This window comes from Engystomops pustulosus, chromosome 1 (genome assembly GCF_040894005.1).
Source record: "Engystomops pustulosus chromosome 1, aEngPut4.maternal, whole genome shotgun sequence".
NCBI classification, from domain to species: domain Eukaryota; kingdom Metazoa; phylum Chordata; class Amphibia; order Anura; family Leptodactylidae; genus Engystomops; species Engystomops pustulosus.
The window spans coordinates 168120787-168136567 of record NC_092411.1 but is presented as its reverse complement, the minus strand read 5'-3'; the positions used below and the strand labels follow the sequence as shown (position 1 = coordinate 168136567).

The 15781-nt window shown below is 46.5% G+C and overlaps 1 protein-coding gene across 12 annotated transcripts in view; it reads left to right on the top strand.

Annotated features, from left to right (window-relative positions):
- The window catches only part of ADGRL3 (adhesion G protein-coupled receptor L3), a 1100912-nt gene that overhangs the window by 300504 nt on the left and 784627 nt on the right, over positions 1 to 15781 (top strand). The gene's annotated exons all lie outside the window — the stretch shown is intronic.

Sequence of the window (15781 nt, the reverse complement as noted above, 5' to 3'; positions counted from 1 at the left end):
TAGTTTGTGCCACTATCGTTTTTAAGATATTAATACAAGTTTCACAAGAGAGAATCCAGCCCCCCCCCCACCTTTCCCAAATCAAACAAAACTGGTGCCAATTAATTGTTCTATGTTTGTGCTGGTTTGTGCTGCTAAAATTTTTGTTTGTACTGAACAAGATATGTACTTGAACAAGGTGGGTGGGGCCAAATTCATTCAGGTCCGTTGAACGGGTACTTCATTGCAAAGCACCAAACAGGTAATGCGCTGTGAATGGGTGGGCACGGAAGCCTTTTTATTTACGCTAAAAGCTCTGTTATACAACTAGCAAACCAATACAAAGGGTAATAATACTGTAGCAACATCCAAGGCTGGATTAACGCGAATGGCAGACACATCAGGCAAAGATCCATATGAAAACATTCTTTGGAATCAGGCCCATGTGTTGAATCCAGCTTTTTTGCAACCAAGAAGAAAAGAGGTTTCCTTTTATTCTCCCTATCAATTGATTTCCTGATTATTAATCCTTGCTCTTCATAAGCAAAACAAATAAAGTTGATTTTATTCATTAACCCCTTATCACCGACACTAGTTTCCAGTTAAATGACCAGACTCAATTTTTCAAACCTGCCCTATGACACGATAATTGGTTATAACTTCGGAAAACTTTAACATATGTAGGTGATTTTGAGAATGTTTTCTCGTGACAGTATTGCGTTTCGGTCTGAAAAAAAGTGAAAATTTGGCAAAAGTCCGTAAAAATTCTTCATTTTCCAAGTTTATAATGTTCTGCTGTCTAGACAGGAAGTAAAACTACTCAAAAAACTTGATAACTAACATTTACGGAATGTCTGCTTTAGGGCTCATTCACACTGCCGTCTGCAGGGCCGTACATGCGGCCGCAAATTTGCGGCCGCATGTACGTCCCCATAGACGGCAATAGCGGCACGGCGGGGATCCGGGGACACACATGTGTGGCACCGTTCCGGGCCGCACACCGCAAAAGGATAGAGCAAGCTCTATCTTTCGGCGGATGTGCGGCCGTGTGCCGCTATTTCCTATTGAGGGAGGAGGGGGTCACCTCCTCCTCACCTCCAGCACACGGCGGTATGCTCGCACGGCGGGCATACCGCGTGTGAATGTACCCTTATGTTGAGATGATATTTTATGCATCCTGTCATTTTTCTAGGATGTTATGAGGCGTAGGTGCAATTTTTCTCATTTTCATGAAAATCCCCAAAACTCACATTTTTAAGGGACAACTCAGCTTCCAAGTGACTTTGAAAGGCCTAAATAATAGTAAAACCCCATAAATTACCCCATTATAGAAACTTCACCCCTCAACGTATGTAAAACAACTTCTATTAAGTCTATTAACCCTTTTTGAGAAAATGCATTCATTTAGGCAAAAACTGACCGTTTCATAATAAATTAAATGATAAAATACACCGCAACATTTGATGCCCAATTTCTCCCAAGTGTACTGATACCCCATATGTGGTGGTAAACTGCTGTGTAGAATAAAAGCAGCGGCGTTCACAGCTGATTTGTTTTGTCACATTGTACAGGATATAAATTAAAAATGTTTTGGTAAAGGGAACATATGAGGGCTTTGCGGAATGAGATACAATGTATAGATTATTAATTTTGGGGTCTATAGCTTATTCATAAGATTTTATTAACTATTTCAAGGGGGACAAAAACAAAATCATCAATTCTTATTTTGGATTTTTAGCACTTCTTCCCCCGCTCACCGTAACGTAAAAATAAATTGTTATCTTTATTCTCTGGTTCACTACGATTGCGGTGTTACCTCATTTACATAGGTTTTCTTATCTTTGCTCAATTTTTCAGTATTGGAGGAAATCAAATTTTTTTTACTATCGACAACTTTTCAGGGCCATAACTTTTGCATTTTTTTGTTGTCAGATCTGGTTGATGGCTTATTTTTCCGAAAAGAGTTGTTCTTTTCAGTCGTATCATGTTAGGGAACATAGCTTTTTTTGATCACTTTTTAGAAAATTTTTGTATATTACAGGAAGTTTTTTGTGTTTTTTTAATTTTATTTATTTAATCATATTATAAAATGACTTTCTACTTCTTGTCTTGAACAAGCATTCATCCGAGCATGCTGCTCAGCCGGGTCCTGCCAGGAGGCCGAACCCGGGGGGGACAGAAGCCGGCGGCCTCGGGGCACACGCCGGACCCCAGGGCTGTAGTAGGAGGGAACGGATCCCCTGGTAAGTTCATGCTTTACTGCGGCGTGTAAGGGGTTAAACACCCGGGATTGGAGTTTTTCCTATCCTGAGTGCTAGTGCCGGGTTAGGGCTGTAATATCACATCCTGACAACGGCACCAGCTACACTCGATGTCCTGAAATCTTCTTCTGCTTCTTTTCAACATTGAGCAAAGGGTCTGAATACCATGCAATATTTCACTTTTTATATCTTACCAACTGGCTGCAATGAAACAGAGTGAAATAATTAAAGGGGTCTGTATGCTTTCTGTACCCACTGTTCACAGTATCCCAAATTATTTTGCATATATTATATTATTATATATATTTTTTTTTTTTTTACATTTTTTTAACATTAATGTCCTCCATTGATCCAATCGAGGGGCTCAGACCCAGTCATAACAATTAAACAATCTTATGGTAGTACTCCAATTGTCTAGCATATTTCCAGAATACACAAAAGTGATACATACAGGTAATCCATTCTGTGGGTCTTTGTATAGGCGTCGATGACTAGGTGCAAAACACTGAGTCTTTCTTCTACTTCCAAAAAATTCCAAAGAAAGAAAAAAAAAACAGAGATACAGATAAGGGAGGACGAGCCATACTATAAAAACAAGTGTGGAAAGAAACAAAAGGGGGTGTCCATATCACTCACCCTTACGTCCCAGCTCCTTGGCCCAGAAGCGGTCCTATTGCTCCCATGTTTTATCAAACAATGAGACATGGTTATTTAAGGAGGCGGTCATGGATTTCATCCTGCGGATTTCCCTCACCCTGGATAACAAGTCCAGTCAGGAGGGAGGAGCTTGCCTTTTCCAAAATTGTGAAATCAGGCACCTTGCTGCCGTATGTCCAGACTCATCCTAGTGGCTATCTTGGCCAGGTGTTGGGGTGTGACTTCAGCAGATAAAATAAGAAGGAGAGTAGGATGTCTTCCTCTATGACCGCTTGGATGAGAGCCCTTACCTCCTGCCAAAAAGGCTCCACCAATTAAGCCATAGAGCCAGCATATATTATTATATTATATTGTAAGGGGGGATTCACATTGATGTTCTTTTACCATCAGCGATTTTTCAGTGAAGCCATTTTGGCTTATGGAGTAATTCATATATCTTCCTGACTTCAGTAATTTTTTACTGATGAGTTACTGAACCATTACTTCTATGGGCTTTTTCACACAGCTTTATCCACTGATCAGTGCCAATTTAAAACCTTTCCTTGAAAACACGTACATTGACAACATTGGATTAATGGAAAATACGTGAAACGTGTTTAACCCCTTCCCACCGCAGCCCTTTTTTGTTTTTGCGTTTTAATTTTTCACTCCCCACATTCAGAAATCTGTAACTTTTTTATTTTTCCATGTACAGAGCTGTGTGACGGCTTATTTTCTGCGTAACAAATTACACTTCAAAATGGTGGTATTTAATATTCCATGCCGTATACTGGGAAGCAGGAAAAAAATTCCAAATGCAGTGAAATTGTTAAAAAAATGCACATGTGCCGTATTCTTGTGGGCTTGGTTTTTACAATTTTCATTGTACGCCCCAAATGACAGGTCTACTTTATTCTTTGGGTTGGTACGATTACGGGGATAACAAATTTATATAGGTTTTATAATGTTTTCATACATTTAAAAAAAATTAAAAACTAATTTTTTGGGGGGGATTTTGCCATCTTCTGGCGCTAATAACTTTTTAATACTTTTTATGCTGTGGGTGGTGCCATTTTTTGCGGATTTTGATGTTTACAATTATATCATTTTTAGGACTGTATGACCTTTTGATCACTTTTTATAGAATTTTTAATTTTTTTTTAAATGGCAAAAAAGTGCCATTTTTGAATTTGGGCGCGATTTTCCGTTACGGGGTTAAACACAGTGAAAAAATGTTAGCATATTTTGATAGATACGGCATTTTCGGACGCGGCAATACCTTACGTGTTTATGATTTTTACTGTTTATTTATATTAATATCAGTTCTAGGGAAAGGGGGGTGATTTACATTTTTTGGTGTTTTTATTATAATTTTTTTAATAACTTTTTTATTTTTTTTTATTTTTACTATTTTTCAGACTCCCTAGGTTACTTTAACCCTATGATGTCTGTACGATCCTATCATATACTGCCATACTGCATACTACATACATACATACTACAGTATGGCAGTATATGGGGATTTCATTGTAATGAAGTCTTCGTGAGACCCGACGCTACCATGGCGACGGATCGCTGCTCCCCGATGACGGGACCCGGCATGTGATGTACTAATACGTCACATGTCGGTAAGGGGTTAAGAGCATTTCAAAAAACCTTTCTGAAAAGCCACTCAGAAAGAATCAAAAGGTTAGACTCATCTTTGCCCTTGTGGGGACAGAGGAGACGTGGTCCACAGTTCATTTTAGTGATAAAAGCAAGTTTAATTAATTTGGATCAGATGAGAATCATTATGTTTGTCAACAAACTAGGGAAAAATGTTTTCTGATGCTGGAGTTGGGCATCTCAAACAACTACTTGAATGCAAGTGTGAACCTTCTTCAACAACACATCAACAATCAGCCAGAAATTGTCCTGCAAGAAAATGGCCCCTGTCACACAAAAACATGGGTAAATTAGTCCCTTGAAACAAAACACTGAAACAATGAAATGGTCAGCCGAGGGTCCGGATCTAAACCCAATAGAAAATCCATGTGCAACATCCCCCACCGGGGCCTAGCCTTTTCTCGGGGCCTGGAGTCAGCCGGGGCCCGCAGTACCGGAGTGGCTGGCGGTTGCGGCCTAGGCACGCTAGTGTCACGGTGCTTGGTATGGGGAACCGGAGGGCTGTCCTACAGCTTGGCAGGTCTCCAGCAGGGTGGTGTTGGCAAGAAATGATGAGGGAGAGGCTGCTATAGCGGATCTCCCTGGGGCAACCCTTTTTGTATCTAGAGTATGAGTCTCTGTGTGGTGGACAGGGTGCCCGTGATGGTGACAGCCGTAGTAGCAGGGACCAGACGGAGGCAGAGGTTGAACAAAAACAACTTACAGTTCTTTATTGGAACCGACAGGAACATCACCAACGTGCCTTTAACAGACAGGTGGGATGCTGGAGAGGTATTTGGAGGGAGCCACAGGATGTAGATCACCAGCCTGGATGCAATGGCAGGCTGGGAAGTAGCTGTGTCCTGGAAGGATGCTTCAGCTTTATCCTGGATTGCTTCAGGTATCACCCTTGAAGGTAGGATGATACCCCTTTCCTCTCTCTCTCTGTCTAACTTGTTCAGACTCCCTGGTCTGACTGACTAGACTGGCTTTCAGACTCTCTGGTCTGTCTGGAACTACTCAGAGTATTCTCTAGAACATTCCTGGCCAGGGGTTTTATTACTCCCACTGGTCAGGGGGTGGCTGCTCCTCCAATTACCTCTCAGCTCACAGAGACAAAGTATAACAAAGGTGATTGGCTGACACATCTTACATCAGACAAAACACTTAACACCTGCCTTGCCAGGCAGGATCTACCACTGCAATGTCCACTGTGTGATGTGATGACATGCTGTGGGACGTATTCGCAAGCACTCCTTCGCCATTGCATCGGCGAGGGTGTTGCATACCCCCGGAGCAATTGAAAGAGCCGCCCTCGGCTCGACTACAGATGGTTGGGGCGCAGAGGTATATAAGAACAATTCTGGGGAGTGCAGGCTACATGATATGTAGGGACAAACCGCCCATGGTCCTGGAGACAGGCACCTGGGTTGGTGTCGGACTAAGACACAGATATGTAAATGCTAAGTATGACAGTTGGTCGCTAACGCCATTAAACCAAACTGTACAGTAGGAAAGGTGTGGTGTCATGTACTGTAATCCACTCCTTGCACCAGGGCCTGTATATTTGTTATATAGACACTTCTTCCCTAGCGACAAATATGTAGTGTATATATGCATTACATTGGCATATGTGACACAATTAAACATTATACTACATAGAGACGGTCCGACACAGCCACACTACAATCTGAAAAGCCTATAAAAGGTTAGTGCAATATAAAAATAAATAAAGCAGCAACTTTTCCTTGAGGTTGGCAAAAGTCTCACAGAAGGTCTTTAAGATCAAAGTCCATCTTCTGGGTACAGCCCTTGAGGGGGGAAAAGTGCAATAAAGATGCAAAGGGTCTCCTCTAAGTGGAGAGGGACAGAGTCCTTTGAAGGAATCTCTGCTATGGCAGAGGAAGGGGTGCTATCATAGTGGGCAGTTCAAGGTATGTCTCTTGACTGAAATAAATAAGGGTGAGAGTGAGAGTTAGCAGGCACTCAGCCCAAATGGGATAGCAGAAATAATATTACATATGTACAATATTCACAGTACCTGGTAAGGCTTTCAGCCCATCAGGGGTTACTCAGTATCTTCTTCGGTGGTAAGTACTTCGGTGTCAGAAAAGCGTACCTGCCTCCTCCTTCTGTGTGACACCAGTTGGTACTCCTGCAGGTACACAGGAGCTTTAAATTGTGTCTCCCTTTGAGACCTCCGAAGTTCCGGCCTGGAGAAGATATCAACCTCCTCATCGTCCTCCTCTGAGTCAGGCGCTGGAGTCGGAGTCTCAGCTGCCTCTGATGCTTCAGGGGTTGCAGACTCTGGAGCCGGATCATCCTCCACAGGCAGCAGTATTGGAGACTGCGGTGGGGATGATGGTCTCTCTGGGGTACCTCTTACTGGAGTGGAAACAACAAAACAGAGTTGAGGCACAGTCACAAGTTCTAAGAAACTGGGGGTAGGTGAACACAAGGAGGTCTGTAAGTTGGGGGTCATAGGGGCAAAAGGACGAAGACATCTCTTCAGCCGGTTCCTATGTACCCGGAGTGGTGGACGGTCTCCTCTTGAAATCTCATAGACTTCAGGGGAGAGACTGTCCCTAACTAGGTATGGCTCACGCTCCCAACGCCCATCTAGCTTACTGGTGGGATGGTTTTTGCGCAGCCATACTCGATCTCCTGGGGCAAAAGGCTCAGCACAGGCATTACGATCGAAGTCCCTTTTTTGTTTCTCCCGGGCCTCTTCCAACCGCAGATCCACAACTTCTCTGGCATCCGCCAGGCGTCTCTGGTGTTCATGAACCCAGTCAGTCTGGGGGAGTAAAGACTGGGAATCAGGGGACTCCATGTCCCAGGTCATATCCGCAGGGAGATGGCCGTGCCTCCCGAACATCAGATAATACGGGGTGTATCCTGTGGAGCAATGAGTGGTATTGTTGTACAGGTACACTAATTCGGGCAACAGTTTTGGCCAGTCAGCCCTTTTTGCAGGGGTCAGAGTCCTCAGCATATTGATTAGAGTCTGATTCATCTTTTCACAAAGCCCGTTGCCTTGGGGATGATAGGCTGTGGTCCTCAGCTTTTTGCAGCCATATAGAGTGCACAGCTCCTGGAAGACTTGGGACTCAAATGCTGTTCCTTGGTCCGTAAGGATCTGGTCCGGACAGCCATAGGGGAGGATGAAGCTCTTCCACAGGGCCGCTGCGGTGGTCCTTGCAGACAGATCTCTGACAGGTACTGCAACCACAAATTTGGTATAGTGGTCGATGATCGTGAGAGCATAACTGTGACCGGATCTGCTGGGCTCCAACTTCACATGATCCAATGCCAGGATCTCTAAGGGTTGTTGGCTCACAATGGGATGTAGAGGGGCCCTTTGATTGTGTCGCTCTCCTCGAGCGATGGCGCAGGCTGGGCATTCTCGACACCAGGCTTCGATGTCGGGCTTCATGTTGACCCAGTAGAAATGCTTTCAGAGGGTGGCTTCAGTCTTCTGAGCGCCAAAGTGTCCGGACTGGTCATGGTACATATCCAGTACTATCTTGGCGTCCCTCCTGGGAATCACAATCTGGTACAGCCGGTCATAAGTGATAGGGTCCAGAGTTCTTCTCTTTAGCAGACCCTGATGCATGTTCAGAGTCTTTCTCTGACGCCACAATTGAGACAGTTCTCCATCAGCTCTTCTGCGGCGGATTCTTTCAGGCACTCGCCCACTAGAGAGATAGTCCATTACTTCTCCTATGGCGCGGCTATCAGCCTGAAGACTTATCCAGAGGTCCTTTTCCGCAGGGGGCTCTGACTCTTCTTGAGGAGTAGCTGGCGCTGCCTCTGACGGTAAGGAGTAAACTCTCTGGGCGTCTTGACGCACAAACCGGGCATAGAACGCTGGCATCTCGACATCTTCCCACTTAGCATCCGTGGAGGGTCCCTCCCACTGAACAGGGAGACGGGACAGAGCGTCGGCGTTGTCATTGGTCTTACCAGCCCGGTACTTGATGGTAAAGTTGAAGTTGGCAAGTCTGGAGGCCCACCGTTGTTCCAGTGCTCCAAGACGAGCGGTGTTCAGATGCGCCAAGGGATTATTGTCTGTGAAGACAGTGAAGAAGGATGCAGCCAGGTAGTCCTTGAACTTTTCGGTCACAGCCCAGACTAACACCAGAAACTCCAACTTGAAGGAACTGTAGTTCTGGTCATTTTGCTCCGGTTCTCGGAGGGAACGGCTGGCGTAGGCTATGACCCTTTCAGTTCCGTTTTGGAGCTGGGATAGTACAGCCCCTAGGCCTTGCTTGCTGGCATCAGTGTATAGGGTGAAAGGCAGACTGTAGTCTGGATATCCCAACACCGGAGGCTCAGTCAACTGTTGCTTGAGCATCTGGAAGGCAGCTTCTCGTTCGGCTGTCCACTCAATGGATACTCGGGAACGTTGGCTCTCTTTTGGCAGGCCCCTTAGAAGTTCTTGCAGGGGAGCTGCCAGCTGGGCAAACTTCGGGATGAAACGCCTGTAATAACTGGCAAATCCCAGGAAGCTTTTGATGTCCCGTATGGTTGATGGGGTGGACAGCTGCAATCTTCTCTGGATCCGGCTCAATTCCATGAGCGCTCACCACATGTCCCAGGTACTTGACGCTAGGTTGTAGCAGGTGGCACTTGGATGGCTTGACCTTCAACCCATGTTGGGTCAGGATTTGGAAGACTTCAGCCAGATGGTGGAGGTGGTCTTCATAAGTCTTGGAGTAGATGATGATGTCGTCCAAATATAGCAGGACGGTCTCGAAGTTGCGATGACCCAAACATCTCTCCATCAGCCGTTGAAATGTGCCTGGGGCGTTGCATAGCCCGAACGGCATGTTGTTGAACTCGAACAGGCCCATTGGGGTGGTGAAAGCCGTCTTCTCTCTGTCTTCCGGCGCCATGGCCACTTGCCAGTAGCCACTGGTCAGGTCTAGGGTAGAGAAGTAGGCAGCTGACCCTAGGGCTGCGAGGGATTCCTCGATTCGAGGCAGAGGATAGGCGTCCTTGTGGGTGATATTGTTGATCTTCCTATAGTCAACACAGAATCGAAGGGTTCCATCCTTCTTCTTCACAAGGACCAGCGGGGCAGCCCATGGGCTGTGACTTTCCCGGATAACATAGGCTGTCTTCATCTCTTGTACCAGCTTCTTCACCTCTTGGTAGCGGGCTGGAGGTATGGGCCGGTATCGCTCCTTGATAGGGGGATGAGAGCCAGTAGGGATGGTATGTTGGATCAGGGTAGTCTGCCCAAAATCCAGTGGGTGTTTGCTGAAGGCCTGGTGGTGCTTCATAACGACATCCAGGACACCTTGTACTTGGTCTGCAGGAGTAAAATCGTCGTCTCCAATATTGAGCTCAAGCCACCAGGATTGCTCGGCAGGCTCACCTTCAGCACTTTGCTTCAGTTCCAACTGTTGGGAGGCAGACAGAGAGGTTTCCACCAAGTCTTCAGGATGCACGCTGAAGAGAGTGGCTACGGCTTGGTACATTCTCAGATCCACTGGGGAGTCTCCCACATTTAGTAGTCGAATGGGTACTTGTCCTCGGGATACCGTGACTAGGCTCCTGGCGGCTAGAATGGGCAGGTCTTCATCAGCTGGTAGAGGTTCTACTATCGCCTGGTAGTCTTGACCTTGGACGCCCATGCAGGCTCGACACCATACTAACGTCTCAGTCCCAGGTTGAAGGCGGACAGGTTGGGGATCCTTGATCCGGGCTCTGCAGATTTCTCCATTAGGGCCAGCAAACTTCTGTTGCGCCGCTAGAACCTGCATAGTCTCCTGAATTACCTTCCGGGAACCGTTGGGCACTGTTGGCAGGGAGTCGTGGAGAGCCTTCAGCACTTCAGGGTAGCAGTTGCGGAGGACATTGGTACCCAGTACCAGTGGGAAGTTACCGTTTTCGGGCACTCGTGTCACCACTACGCCCTGTCTGGTTAACTCAGTGTCTCCAATGGTTAGTGTGGGCTCCCAGTAGCCGCGGATGGGTACGGGTTTTCCGTTTGTAGCAATAATGTTCAAATAGGCCCTGGGAGGCTGGACTAAGGATGCTCCTCCTCGGCATTTCTCGAAGGTAGTACTCCGGAGGGTGTTCACTTGAGAGCCGGTATCAATTAAGGCAGGTAGGGTAACTCCGTTGATGGTTACATGAACCATGGGGCGAGTCCCCACGAACCTGGGCATCCAGTTGGCATCTCGGGGACTTAGAGGTTCTTCCCTTGGGGGTCGTCCCTTAGCTCCAAGGGTTTGTCGTTTAACTGACGACATACATCCTCTTCATGCCCGTATTTACGGCAGTAGCTGCACCGCTGGCGGGGTTCCTTCTGACTCCAGGTGCTTAACGACTTCGCTTCTCTTGGGCGCCGTTTGGCCGGGGAGTCACGAGGGGTAGCTGACCGTACAGAGTTCTCTGGAGGTTTCCTCCTCATGGCAGAGACAGTCACTTCCAACTGGGTCAACCGATCGAGTATTTTATGCAGGGTGTCCGCCAGATTAGGGACCTGTCCTGCTAAGCCAGCAACTTCCGTAGCCGCAGGAGTAGGTGATGTCGATTGTGTTGGATGGCAAGCTAGAGCAGATTCCTCCATTTCCACGGATTCAGGCTCTTTCTGCGGTCCAGTAGGCGGTCGGTCCCCTAATATGTCAATGGCAATTTCCTTAAACTCAAAAAGGAGGCCTGGGCATGTTGAGAAGAGATGATCTTTAATTGACACCTTTGATTTCTATCAACAAGTCCATTAATGAATTGTTCCCTCAGGGTTTGGTCAGAGGTTTCAGCGTCTTTGGGATCAAGACGGGTTATGGCCTTCCATGTCTCCTGTAGGGAGAGGGCAAAGTCTCGGAGGGACTCTTGGGGCTTCTGTCTTTTCCCGAAGAATCGCTGCTTCAACTCTGAGGCAGTACACTTGTCAAAGGTGTTGCGCAGCCTATCAAGAATTTGGACCACATTCTGACACTGTTCTCGGGGCCAAGACTTGACTTCCCGGAGAGAGGGTCCTTTCAACTGCCCGGTTAGGATGCCCACTTTCTGTTCCTCTGTGAACGGGTACATGGCAAAGGTGGCTAACAACTTGTCTCTGAATTCAGGGAGACTGTGTGATTCTCCCTCGTAGTGGGGTAACCAGGGGGCCCCCGGATAGTAGGGCATAGTCAGAGGCATCATGGTGGGGGTCCCAGGGACACTAGCTGTAGCAGGGCTGAAGGGACTCTCTGGAGGACTTAACATGCTCCGGTACCCTGAGGAGGGACCAGAGGACGGGACTTGCTCCCGTCCCGTATCTTCGTCCTGGGCGGACATGACTGGCCTAGCTGAGGGAAGCCTGTAGGGTTACACAATGTCCGTTGCTATGGGCAATGGCTAGAATGGGACGTGGGCACTTTAAGACGCAGTCACTATTCCCTGGGAGGTGAGCCAATAACCTTGCGTCGGAAACAATCTCTACCCCCCTTTAACTTCCCCAGCGGTACTCACTCAGGATCAGCCGCGGTGACAGGACAGCTCCGGTGCATGAAGGACTCCGTTCCCGATGTCCGGCAGGCAGCAGGGGCTCGGTGATGCTCAGCGGTGTTCTCCTCCAGAACCCTCTTCGTTGCCAGCCGCACACGCTCCAGCTCCTCCACGATACTTCGCGCCACTCACGCAGGGGGCGGAGCCTAGTGACGGCTCTGGAGTTCCCGCCAGTGAGGGTTTGGCGGGCTGGAAATACTTGCTGCGCCACACGCCTCTGAGGTAAATGCTTCAGGCGCAGCAGCGCCGGATGTAGCAGGGCTGACAAAGTTCTTTGCAGGGATTAACCTCTTGAGTGCTGGAGCGGAGCTCGACAGCACGTGGCAGCAGTATAACACAGCTCAAAGTAGTAATGCACACAATCACCTGGGCCTAAACCCGGATGGCAGCAGGGTTAGGCAGCACAGTCTTTGTAATAAAGTACAGTCTATAGTGCCAGAATAAGGCACAGAAATATATATCATCCTGTTCGTGACGCCACTTGCAACATCCCCCACCGGGGCCTAGCCTTTTCTCGGGGCCTGGAGTCAGCCGGGGCCCGCAGTACCGGAGTGGCTGGCGGTTGCGGCCTAGGCACGCTAGTGTCACGGTGCTTGGTATGGGGAACCGGAGGGCTGTCCTACAGCCTGGCAGGTCTCCAGCAGGGTGGTGTTGGCAAGAAATGATGAGGGAGAGGCTGCTATAGCGGATCTCCCTGGGGCAACCCTTTTTGTATCTAGAGTATGAGTCTCTGTGTGGTGGACAGGGTGCCCGTGATGGTGACAGCCGTAGTAGCAGGGACCAGACGGAGGCAGAGGTTGAACAAAAACAACTTACAGTTCTTTATTGGAACCGACAGGAACATCACCAACGTGCCTTTAACAGACTGGTGGGATGCTGGAGAGGTATTTGGAGGGAGCCACAGGATGTAGATCACCAGCCTGGATGCAATGGCAGGCTGGGAAGTAGCTGTGTCCTGGAAGGATGCTTCAGCTTTATCCTGGATTGCTTCAGGTATCACCCTTGAAGGTAGGATGATACCCCTTTCCTCTCTCTCTCTGTCTAACTTGTTCAGACTCCCTGGTCTGACTGACTAGACTGGCTTTCAGACTCTCTGGTCTGTCTGGAACTACTCAGAGTGTTCTCTAGAACATTCCTGGCCAGGGGTTTTATTACTCCCACTGGTCAGGTGGTGGCTGCTCCTCCAATTACCTCTCAGCTCACAGAGACAAAGTATAACAAAGGTGATTGGCTGACACATCTTACATCAGACAAAACACTTAACTCCTGCCTTGCCAGGCAGGATCTACCACTGCAATGTCCCCTGTGTGATGTGATGACATGCTGTGGGACGTATTTGCAAGCACTCCTTCGCCATTGCATCGCCGAGGGTGTTGCACATGGTGAAAAAGTTATGGCCAAAACAACCACAGAACTGTGGAAGAGACTGGAAAAAGAATGGACCAACATCACACCAGAGCAGTGTGAGAGAATAGTGATGTCCTGTGGATGCAGATGTGTTGTAGTCATTCAAATTAAAGTCATGTACACTTCTTACTTATTGGAGACCGTTGAAACCTTCAGAAAATGTAGTTATAATCTTTCTCTGTGCTATAAAACTTGCTTTTATCACTAAAATGAACTGTGGACCACGTCTCCTCTGTCCCCACAAGGGCAAAGATGAGTCTAGCCTTTTGATTCTTTCTGAGTGGCTTTTCAGAAAGGTTTTTTGAAATGCTCTTAACCCCTTACCGACATGTGACGTATTAGTACATCACATGCCGGGTCCCGGTGCATGGAGAGGGCTCACGGGCCGAGCCCTTTCCATAGCCGGTAAGTCTTTGATGCATATTGCAGCAAAGGCTTATCTGTAACACCCGCGATCAGTGCCGGCACCGATCACGGGTGTTTTCCTGCTGATCGATCAAAAAGATGGCGGCGCATGGGCCATCTTTACAGTATAGTCGCTCCCGTCATCGGGGAGCAGTGATCCGTCGCCATGGTAGCGTCGGGTCTCACGAAGACCCAAAGCTACTTCGGGTTAACCCATTCATTACAATGAAATCCCCATATACTGCCATACTGTAGTATGTATGTATGTAGTATGCAGTATGGCAGTATATGATAGGATTGTACAGACACCATAGGGTTAAAGTAACCTAGGGAGTCTGAAAAATAGTAAAAATAAAAAAAAATAAAAAAGTTATAAAAAAAATTATAATAAAAGCACCTAAAAATTTAAATCACCCCCCTTTCCCTAGAACTGATATTAATATAAATAAACAGTAAAAATCATAAACACGTAAGGTATTGCCGCGTCCGAAATCAAAATATCAAAATATGATAACGTTTTTTCACTGTGTTTAACCCCGTAACGGAAAATCGCGCCCAAATTCAAAAATGGCACTTTTTTGCCATTTATTTTTTGCCATTTATTGTCATCTTCACCCTTTTTTTTTTGCAAAATAGAGGTTTGATGTTGATATACTTTGACAATTTTGTAAAACACTGTTCTGCGAATAGCGCTCAGCTACGCAGAGACGATGTTGGTTCAGCTCTGCACAGGAGCGAACCGGCATCAGGGGTCGCGGGATATCAGTGGTAATCTACCGCCGACATCCCCGGGTAACACTCCGGGTAACACCCGGAGTGGGCTCCGATCGCGGGTGTTTAACCCGTTAAATGCCACGATCAGTGCGACCGTGGCATTTAACATGCCTTCCGGGGGGCTTTCCCCCAAGATCTGTACCCCCGCGCCAATTTTGGGGGCACTGATCGTTGCTATGGCATCTCTGGGGTCTGTGACGTCATCTTAAAGGCACAGTGTCAGCCTATGCATGTGCATAGGCTGACACTGCTAATACCCTGCAATACATGAGTATTACAAAATATAACCATGAACAAGCAATCAGATGATTGCTTGTTCATGTCCCATGGTGAAAATAGTCAAAGTAAAAAAAAAAAGTTTTTCAATAAAAAATAAGTTTATAAATCACTAAAAATGCCCGTAAGCCCCAAAACATATAAAGAGACATATAACACTCAAAAAATTCTAAATCATAACACAAACCCCATATATATAGTATCACTGCATCCAGAACAATCCGTAGAATAAAATTAAATAAGTATTGAACCCGTACGATGAACGCCGTAAAAAAAACTGTAAAGACCTGCCAAAAATTATGATTTTTACCTATTGAATCCCACAAAAAATGCAATAAAAAGTGATCAACAAAACATATGTACTCCAGAATGATACTGTTGCAACGTACAACATGCCCCGCAAAAATCAAGCTATCAACCAGCTCCGTAGCCAAAAAAGTAAAAATGTTATGCCACTTGGAAGACGGCGATGCAAAAATGATAGATTTCCCCCCACATTAGGGTTTTATTTGGCAAATTTAGTAAAATATAAGAAAAAATATTCATGTCTGGTATCCCTTTAATATCGACCCATAGAATAAAGATAACATGATTATCAGGCTATACAGGGAACACGAAAAAAAAAAAAGTTAAAAATCCTGTACAGAATTGATACTTTTCCACTCGTGACCTCAAAAAAAAGTTCCTAAATTTTCAACAATAGGGGATACCAACCCCAAAATGGTAACAATGGAAAAATCATCTCGTCTCGCAAAAAAATGCCATCACATGGCCCCAATAACATAAAAGCGAAAATTTTATAGCCTACAAAAGGTACCAATGAGGAAACTAAAATCCTGGCAGCTGCAGGTCCCTCCTTCCCTACTGCACTTCACTGTGCGCCCATAAAACAAGTA